This window comes from Larus michahellis, chromosome 1 (assembly GCF_964199755.1).
Source record: "Larus michahellis chromosome 1, bLarMic1.1, whole genome shotgun sequence".
In the NCBI taxonomy this organism is placed as follows: Eukaryota; Metazoa; Chordata; class Aves; order Charadriiformes; family Laridae; genus Larus; species Larus michahellis.
This window is the reverse complement of record NC_133896.1, coordinates 136,220,932-136,231,465: the sequence shown is the minus strand read 5'-3', so window position 1 is coordinate 136,231,465 and position 10,534 is coordinate 136,220,932. Positions and strand designations below refer to the sequence as shown.

The 10,534-nt window shown below is 41.4% G+C and overlaps 1 protein-coding gene across 4 annotated transcripts in view; it reads right to left on the bottom strand.

Annotated features, from left to right (window-relative positions):
• Positions 1-1,349: 1,349 nt before the first annotated feature.
• Positions 1,350-10,534, bottom strand: part of SMPX (small muscle protein X-linked) — a 40,993-nt gene continuing 31,808 nt past the window's right edge. For all 4 annotated transcript variants that reach the window (XM_074604972.1, XM_074604982.1, XM_074604990.1 and 1 more), the window contains exon 5: positions 1,350-2,638. The gene's annotated coding sequence lies outside the window, so the exon portion shown is untranslated. The remainder of the gene's footprint in view (positions 2,639-10,534) is intronic.

The window sequence follows — 10,534 nt, the reverse complement described above, 5'->3', positions numbered from 1 at the left end:
ATGCTGAAATCTGGCTATTTTGCTTTATTTCATGAGTTCCTCATTAAGCAGGTTAGGCGTTGTGGGGTGGAGGGGAGTTTATTTCTCTGTGGTTAGTTATGGTAACTATTTATTTTGCTGCAACCATTCCTCTGGCTTCACTGTCGAGGGGTGGTCATGTATCATCTCATTAGCGAGGTGCTAATGTAGAGCTGTTAGCGGGCTTGGCTCATACTGACAAAGCCTGGCACACAACCATATAAAACAGGCATGATTTTAGCATGATCTGCTATTATGTATTTCTGTGCTCATCTTTCAGTGCAAGACCTCAATCTTTCCCTAAAATTGTGCCAAAATCTAACATTTGGGGGGCAAAATTTTCCGTGCCAGAAGTAATAGACTGCAGAGTTGCTTGGGGCTCCTCTCACTGGTCTGTGGATGCCCCACAACCAGACCCTTTCATAAGGCTTCGATGAAAAGTAACATCACTAGCACATGATGGATCAGACCAGTCGTTAACAGCTAGCTGAGACACAGAGAGCCTTCACAGCCTCCTGTTTTTCTAGAACTTAGATGCTAATTTTATGCTTTAATAAAGATTCCTCATAATGCTAAGACCTAACTCGGGGTCCTCACTGATCCCCACGCCCCATAGCTGTCAGCCTTGAGTTGGTTTGAAGTTACATATATTGTGAAATTTCATTTAAAATAAATATGAAGATGAGAAAAAGCTCTGCCTAGCCTCTCCCCACCATGAAGATATTTCGATGGCCACTGGTGGTACACCTCCACTTTGTAGCAAGGAGTTGAAATCTGCCAAAAGAAGCACACTTCTGTGTCAGGGATGGGTGTTTTTTTATTTCACTTACACATTCAGACACGATGACTGGGATGTGGTCCTAGCTCTGCCCACCCCCTGGAATTTCCCCAGAAATGATGAAGTTTCCTAACTGTGAAAAGAGGGGAAAAAATGTGGCTTCACCTTTCCACAGTTCTCTGAAATGAGTATTTTTAAAGTGAGTAAAGAATAATAAAAGCAGAGGCCCTGACTCAGCTCGCCTTCAACATGCCTTTGGCTCAAGGGATTGTGTTTTCTCCTCTTCTTATCACTTCCATACTGGAAGGAACAATGCAGTCCAATATCAGTGACTGATAATGCAGTGTGGGGGAAAATAGTTCATTTTCGATTGAATAGACATGTTAATCTTATCGGTATGTAAATGAAAGGTGCTCCTGATGCATTTTGCCTCTTGACACTTTCATTTCAACCTGTTTTTTGGGGACATTCGCCTCCAAGGAACGCATTAAAGGAAATCAGACATAAGCATATAAGGACGAAGCAGGATAGTGAGCAATGTCGGTATTGCATATTGAAAGTAAAAAATACAAGAATGTCCTTTTAATTGAGCTGCAGCAAGTAGAACTCCTTTCTAATTTCCTGTTCAAAGCCATGCATGTATATGTAATAACTTCAAATACAAAAATATTGCCAGTTAGCTTTTGTATTTTTTGATGTAGCAAACAAGAATTAAAGGGATGTCATTGTTAGTAATATTCAACTTGAAATCTGCTTTCTAACCAGAATAATTATCTTTATTTTAATTGAATAAACAAGAGCCAGGCAGAGAGTTTCAGAGCATGTAGAACAGTTTTCAATCAACAGTAGAAGAATATTGTTACAAAACAACTCCTCTTTTCCCTTCACAGTAAATAACACAAGAGAGACCAAGGAGACACAGTGTATTAAATTTCTCTAACAATAAGATCTCATTTCCAAAAATAGAATATGCATCAAACAGTCTCTATTTATGTACAGTCCGTATAAAACAAGTGCCAGGGATTAAGCATCGTATGCAAGAGTTGGTGTGATCATGCATGCTTTTTGCTCAGCATCAGTATTTCAGTGTCCCCTTTTTATTTGGGCTTTTGGAGGCGGTGATGTTTCAGCCTGTGCTCAGGAGCGTGTTCCATCAAGGCTGCTTGACCTGTTTATTTGAATAAAGGTTGCAGGTTTTCTGTCAGCCAGCTCCCATCTTGTATTTTCATTGTATAAGGTAAAGGTAATGCATAAATATCAGTACACCAGTGCATTTTAGATTCTCAAGAAAAAGAAATACTTTGGCTCTACAACAACAAGAAGAATTTAGCTAAACTCATCAGAGAGACCATCCCTTTTAATATTTTCATTTCCTTTACCACACATGATACAAGATTCCTGTTCTATAACCAGGAATACACAGCAGGAAATTAGATGTTACATTCCTCATTAATTCTGCATTTTGTCAAATCAGTTTAAAACTCTTTTGTCCCCATTGATTTTTTTTTTCAAAAGAAGAAACCAAATTAATTGCAAATAATTTTTTTTTTAAGTATTTATTCTACTTTTACTCAAACTTCAAACTACACAATTCCCTGTTCTAAAGTCAAAATCATTCCTGAATATACATACATTCACTGCTAGTTGCTGTGTTCTGTTTTATTTCAGCAGTATTTTCCTATGTTAAGCAAAACGGACAAGAATAAAGTGTTGATGTAAATGTACCAAGATGCTTCCTATGGGATATTGCAGAGTTAGGAAGTTCAGAGTCTTCATACAAATATATAAAATGTTTCAAATTATCTCCATTCATTGGAATCCATTCGGTTTCTCCTGTCAGACCTGTGTGACAAATACAAGACCAGAAATCAATAATTCATCAGTGCACTCACAGGTATTTTGAGAGCATGCAGAAAAGTGCCTGGAAGTTGCGAGGGGGAGTATATGCCCCGCACCCGCAATTTTGCTTTCACCGAGTGTACTTGTTTACACCCAAGCTCAGGGAATACAGAGTGGGTGTGAAACAAATCTTTTTGATCCACTAGCTTTTTCCGCCCACTCTCCAAATCTCTGTCTGACGAAACTTCCCGACTCTCTTAAGAGCTCAGGCCTTTCAAGCCTTGAGTTTTGCCCTCAGTACAGGGCAGCTGTGCCTCCCCCTGCGCCATCCCATTGCCCAGCTGCCCCGGCAGGTGTGGGGGGCTCTGGGGCTGCCCCTGCCCTGGGGTGAGCCGGGTCCAACCCTACAGGGGCCCATGGACTCGTCCCCAGGGATGCCCCAGCACTGCTTCCACAGGCACCGGTGGCAAATCCTTCCGTATGACATAGCAGCACCATGCCACAGGTAGTAGGGATGCATCAGTTGGATAAAAGTCAAAATATAATTTGATTTTACCAGTAAATACTATTTACTGGTATACATATATATATATGTATATATATTCCTTCTTAAATCTTTTTTCAGCTGCTTTGGTTATCCTCTTCTCTTGCTTTCTCTGCTCTGCCCCTTAGAGTCCTTACTGCTAGTGAGTCTCCTTCTTTGTCTCCTGTCCAAACTGAACAGTCCCAGGGATTTTCAGCCTCTCTTCTTTTGGTAGTGTGTCTGTTCCTGCAACTATTTTTGTCACAGTTCCACTCCTCCCCTATTTCTGCTTTAATTTCCACGACTGACCTGCGCTGAGACAGTATTCTAGACATAGTAGCACAGTTTTTCCTGTGTTGTTTGTATAAATACCACTGGAGCTAATTTATTTACTTATGTAAAAGGGGGGTCCGTGGGAGGTGTTTAGCTGCTGTCTGGTGAATGAAGAGCAATTTCCATTGACCTGTCGACAGTGAGTCTTCCCTGCATAGTCACAGCTAATTTGAAGCCCAGCGTAGGGTCTATTCCTGTTCTTTTTGAAGTTAAGAGATATCTGTGGTTGCTGTTGGCATCAGTAGTTCCAGACAGCTCAATACCGAGGAAAACAGGTTTTGCGACTGACTTTCAAAAGTTCAAGACACCAGCTTCGCCAGAGTATGTGTTTAATCAGCTAATGTTCAAGTATTTGGGGTGAAGGAATATCTCTATTTTTGGTATATGTTATTGAACTCATGAACCTTTAACAAATGCTTGGAAAGTAGAGGAAAAGCCACAGGACAGAGAAAAAAAAATGACAACCTTCTATATTTCACAATGTGTTGCATAAAGTGAGCTTTTGCTGTGCTCCTGAACATGTGTGGGCCGTACACATTTGAACAAATATTGGAGGGACATTCAAAAGGCTGGGATTGCTTAGCTTTGAGAAGAAACGCTTCCCTGGAGAAAAGAAGTGCCGTTAAGAGAAACCCTTCATGGCTTACACTAACTGCTTGAAAGCGTTGGTGACTTTTGAATAAAGAAGTCAAAAGTTAATTAACTTTACTTGAAAAAAAGTGAGGGGGTGTCATTGTCCATGGGAAAGAGGTCATAAAACCACATGCAGTGCTACTAATGCACTCTGTGGACATTAGCAATCAAACAACAGAATCGTCTTGTAGCCTCATTCAGTATGGCAACGTACTGTTTTTTTTCAGCTGAAATTTCCTTCCAATCAAGTAATTTTAGGCACTTATCTTTCCGAAATCAAAAGCAAAATCCAACTGTAAGGCTGTATTTGATGGCTCCCCAGGATACGCAGGCACGTGTAATCCTGTCCTATGTGATTACTGCCTGCCTACACACGCTCTCCTTGTGTTTGAGTCGAGTATTCTTCTGTCCTGTGCCTGTTCCTGAATACCCCAAGGTGACTGTTTTCTCGTGGTGGGTGGATAAAACATTACTGGCTGTGATTAAACCCATGTGCTGAAGACCAGGATCAGAAGAGAGGGTGTGCAGAGCACAGCAGGCACATCCCAGCACAATGTGGTCCTCGGTGTCACAAGTGTTTTCTGATCCTTCTGCTCAAAGAGGCCAACGTCAGGTTCTGCCTCCAAATGCATTGTGGGCTGGTTTGTGGCTTGAAGGACAGCTGTAACTTAGCATTCTGTTTTTTTAGGATTATATGGGATTTTTTTATACCATGCTTGTCTTCCCCCACATTACTGTCCAAGTAGCTTAGCCTTTCTTAATTTCCTGAGCTCCTAATACCAGCCATCCTGTGCTGTGCACAATGAGCCCCCAGGGATCTTGGTGATAAAGGTACAAAGAAGATGGAGCCATACTTTCCTCCATGGTGCCCAATGACAGGACACAAATTAAAACACAGGGCATTTCATGTAAGCAGGAAACTAAACTTCTTTTACTGTCAGGGTGGTCAAACACCGGAGCAGGTTGCCCAGAGAGGTTGAGGATTCTTCATCCTTGGAGATATTCAAAACCTGACCGGGCATGGCCTTGAGCAATGACCCTGTCTTGAGCCGGGGGTTGGACTGGACGGTCTCCAGATGTGCTCTCAAGCCCCAGCCAGTCTGTGAGTCTGGGAAGAGCCTTTTTTGGTCTCAAGGGAAGCTGTCCTCCACTCATGACGGCCAGGTGCAAGGTCACTGCTTGCCCCTCCTTTGCTGTGGAACTGTCAGTGAGTTTAACAACTAAACCAACAAGGTGTTATATACCCTATTACTGTGTTGTTAATAATCCAAGTAATCTGCCTGCTGGGATTACTTTTAGCCATGTGCTCCATTTCTTCACATACTCCCTTGGCCTCCCTTCATTTAGTTATAGATCCCAGACCTTTGACACTCAGCTTCTGCTGAAATCAGTTTTAATATAGAATCATAGAATTGTAGAATCGTAGAATCATAGAATGGTTCGGATTAGGTGCCCTTAAAGATCATCTGTTCCAACCCCCCCGCCGTGGGCAGGGACACCTCCCACTAGACCAGGCTGCTCAAAGCACCATTGAGCCTGGTCTTGAACATTTCCAGGGACGGGGCACCCACAACTTCTCTAGGCAATTTGTTCCAGCGTCTCACCACCCTCACAGGAAAGAATTTCTTCCTAATATCTAATCTAAATCTCTCCTCTTTCAGTTTAAAACCGTTACCCCTCGTCCTATTGCTCCACTCCCTGATAAAGAGTCCCTCCCCATCTTTCCTGTAGGCCCCATATCATAGAATAGAATCATAGAATCATTTAGGTTGGAAAAGACCCTTGGGATCATTGAGTCCAACCATCAACTCCACTCTACAAAGTTCTCCCTTACACCATATCCCTTAACACCACATCTAAACGACTCTTAAACACGTTCAGGGATGGTGACTCCACCACCTCCCTCGGCAGCCTATTCCAGTGTCTAACCACTCTTTCTGTGAAGAATTTTTTCCTAATGTCCAGCCTAAACCTACCCTGCTGCAGCTTGAAGCCATTCCCTCTTGTTCTATCGCTAATTACCTGTGAGAAGAAACTAGCACCAACCTCTCTACAATGTCCTTTCAAGTAGTTACTTAACATGTTTATCTCTTTTTAATAAAGATATTAAGTGACAAGTAGTCACTTAATACCTTTATGATCTCAGGGGGAAAAGGTCCCAGCTGGCATCATATCACAGGCAGCCAAGCAAGCACCTCTCTTCTTCCCCCTCCCATGGCACAGGACCCTGACTAGGCGGTGGACCCTCCAAAAAGTCTACTGTCTCCAGTTCTCCCAGTCACAACTGAGCCATAGCAACTCTAGTCAAAGGAAACCCAGTCTTCTAAGAGGTCATGCATCCACAAGACTAGTTAACTAATGAGAGGAGCAAGAAAAGTACTACAGCCCCAAGAACCCTGCTGCTTGCCATCCAAATGCAGGAGCAACCAAATTGTCATGATGCTGAGCCTTGCCTCCTTGCTCAGGTGCTGAGGAAAACCAAACCCACTGTTCTCAAATTTTGTCTAAAGCACACTGTTTGCAAGAGTGCTATTTTAACACCTGCTAATAATATTATCTTTCTCTCAGGTGCACTCTCTGCTCTCTGGTTCCTTATAATTGCTACCTGAACTCCCTTTGCAGACAGTGGACCCTCTATTATCTCCCCATGACGCTCTGATCCACTCAGACCTCCCTCCAGCCAGCTCCAATTCTTTCTCTCCCGGCTCCCAAAGGCACGTTATTTTTAGAGCTCTAACTCCTCCAGAGATCAATAGGAGTCTGTAAACTCAAAAATAGGTTGCTTATGGTACATTAATAATCCTCACAGTTATGTTCCCTGGTTATTCTTTCAGCTGCTGCAGCTTATCTACCAGCGCCTCTCTTGCCAATCCAATCAACCTTATTCTACTGAACAACACTCTGCCATTTTAAAGAAAACAGAAAAGGATGTACTTGACAGCAAATGCTTAAATGTTTTCCTGATTAAGGATGGACATAAGCACATCTTTAGGAGCTTTTTTGAATCATGGAATTAGGTGTTTTTTCAGCCCTCAAGAGTTTCTTCGTTCCGTGTCTGAGAATCTGCAGGGCTGTGATTGCAGTCGATGAGATACCAGTGTTAGCTTCTGGGACAAAAAAGACTGGGTCCCCAAGTTTTCTAGCCATGGGAAAAAGCAATGGCTATTTTTATGTTAAAAGTAATTTAATTTTGGTGCTATTCAACATAGATACAACTTCAAAAATACACCTAAATAAATAAATAAATTGCAAAATCTCACTTTTTGTTTCCTTCAAAAATAGTTTTTAATGTTGAATCTCCCTGAAAATATGCCTAAACTGGTTAACAGCAAAGAGATGAAAGATTTACTCTAAAAAAAAGCACCAGTAATTCCAACTGTCACTATTTTCTGTTCTTACACAACATGTCAGCTGAAAGAAGTCGAAACATGAAATGAATCCAGATTTTGGCTGTTGTCTCCATATTTGCAATAAAATGACCACATTCGGTGCTATTATTATATAATTAAGGGCCATGCATGAATCACCTGTCTTTAATCAAATTTATCTTTATTTGAACAGTTTTCAGCCTTATATATTTAACCTTAAGATTCTGTTAAGGCAGCCTGTTTTATAACAAGTAACTTTACAAAGGAGCAAACAGACATATCCCATTAGCACTTCATAGAAAATCAGTGATTATAACAAGTGCACTGAGGTTCAGTAAATGCCTCCCACTCAACAAGCTTCCAAAGCGAACAACCACATGATGTTTACTCCTCATCAGAACCCATTTATAGATCTCTTACTCACCACTATCACAGTCATACATGCAACACTTAAGAAAAGGCAGCAAGAAGTCCTCTATTTGGGAGCGGAAGGGGGGTTACAGTTGGAGAACTGGGTCTTTTCCTTACAATGCCGTTTAGCCAAGCTGTGAAGCATGATTTAAATCATGCGAACTCTAAAGATTATAATCAACCGCAAGCTTTCATTACATACTGTGGGATTGCACATAGACAACAGGTTTGGCTACTTGGACAAGATTTTGCACTGATTGGAAAAAATTCATAAAAAGGGTCAAAAAATGCCTCTTCAAAAATACAAGTAGGGATTTAAGGTAATGACATCCTATGGAGTTCGGAGACCCAGAGAAGGGGTTTGTTCGCAAAAATTTTAAATGACATCTGGGCATTCCTAGCAAATAGCACTCTGGGAATGAAAAGGGTATCAGTTTCAGTAAGGTAAGAAGGGGACAGAGTTCATGAACTTTTGTTAGTCTGGAGCAGAATTAGCCTAGAATTAGAAACACACTGACCTTCAGAAGGAAAAACCGGTGAAAAAAGTAAATCCAGGGTCATGTCTACTTTGATTGCTCTGGTGAAATAAAGCTGGACTGTCCCCTTTGACTCCCTAATTCTCCTACAAGTCTAGTAAAAGCCTTGTCTCTCCTGAAACGGTAACCTGAAGAGCCAAGGAATATGCTTTAATTCATCTGCCCTCACTTTCCTTCGGTAAGCACCACTTGCTAAGACCATCTTCTCATGTGTAACTGCTTTAACATTTGTAGGGTATCTGGAATCACTGTCCACACAGATGGCGGAAGAGGCACTAGGAAGTCAAATGTGCTCCAGGTTAACATATTAATACCGTGATGGGACACCAGAGAGAGGGTTTAGGTCGCAAATGGGAGTTCATCCTTTGACTCCCTCCCAGTGGTAGCTGGTTGACTAAATGAAAAAGACGACTTTAAATTGAAATTTCTTGCATGCTTTTTGCAAATTATTTCAACACATTTGTTACTTTTCTGTCAGGATAATAGTAGCAACTCTCCTGTATCTGAGCACCTCTCGTATATCTTTTTAAAATATATTTGCTCTCATTTACACTTTCTGGGCACAGTCCTGGGCAGCCTGCCCTAGGTGGCCCCACATGAGCAGAGGGGTTGGACCAGATGACCTCTAGAGGTCCCTTCCAACTTCAACCATTCTGTGATTCTGTGAAATACTGGAAATATTAAATAATTTGTCTTTTTTTTTTTTTTTTGCACTTTACCTAAAGTCAATTGAAATATGTGGGGAAGCAGCTAAAATTGGGGAAAATGGAGATACAGGTTGTGCATACACATATACACAGGGTTTCAAAACAAAAAAGATCAGAACTTCTATTCTTTAGATATGTCTGACAAAGAATTTCAGACAAAAATGATGTCTTTTCCACTAAAGAAATTATTGAGAGCCATATGCTCACTTTCTCATACATATTGTTCCTCAAATTCTCAGTACAACATGGGAAACTAAGGACAGTTTTGACCTTTTCCACTATTTGTGGTTCAGTAGTGCACGCACAAGGGAGCTGCAATAGAGTACTGTGTAACAGCATGTCTAGTCAACCACAATAGACCTTTTTATTTAAGACAAAAAAACAGTCAAGTGAAAACATTCCTCCTTTTATAAAATTTCTTCTTACCTACATTGACACAAATCTTTGTCAGTAAAAGAATTTGCAAAAGAGACAATTTAACCCAGTGGCTCTGAACGGAGAACTGGAGCCACAGCTATTGAATGGAGGTGTTTCAAATGAATATGCGATAGAATCATAGAATGGTTCGGGTTGGAAGGGAACTTTAAAGTTTTTCTAGTCCAACCCCCCTGCAATGAGCAGGGACATCTTCAACTAGATCATGTTGCTCAGAGCCCCGTCCAACCTGACCTTGAATGTTTCCAGGGATGGGGCATCTATCACCTCTCTGGGAAACCTGTGCCAGTGTTTCACCACACTCAGCATAAAAAATTTCTTCCTTATGTCTCATGTAAATCTGCCCTCTTTTAGTTTAAAACAATTACCCCTTGTCCTATTGCAACAGGTCCTGCTAAATAGTTTGTCCCCATCGTTCCTGTAGGCCCTCTTTAAGTACTGAAAGACACAATAAAGTCTCGCTGGAGTCTTCTCTACTCCAGGCTGAACAACCCCAAGTCTCTCAGCCTGTCTTCATAGGAGAGGTGCTCCAGCCCTCTGATAATTTTTGTGGCCCTCCTCTGGACCCGCTCCAACAGGTCCACGTCATATGGCAGCAGATTTATCTCCTGCCAAATACGGAACAAATCTGTGGCATTTTCAAAAGGTATAAATTAGGTACTTATCTGACATAACACAATTAAGAAGAATGGCGTTGCGCTGACCTAATGGCTGCCATAACAGTTGAAGTGGTAAAGAAAACCGATTAGATATCATTATGTGTCTGAAGCTCTTTGGAGGATTTTTGGCTCAGTGCAGAAGTATTAAACAGGGCACGGTTGCTAAGTTGTTCCCTTAGTTATTTGGAGATTGCAACTGCTTGGGCACAGCAGCTGATTTATGCAAATGGTTCCCAGAGAGTTAATAAGCATGAACAAAAGAACACATGAACAAATCATACATGTGAATATTAT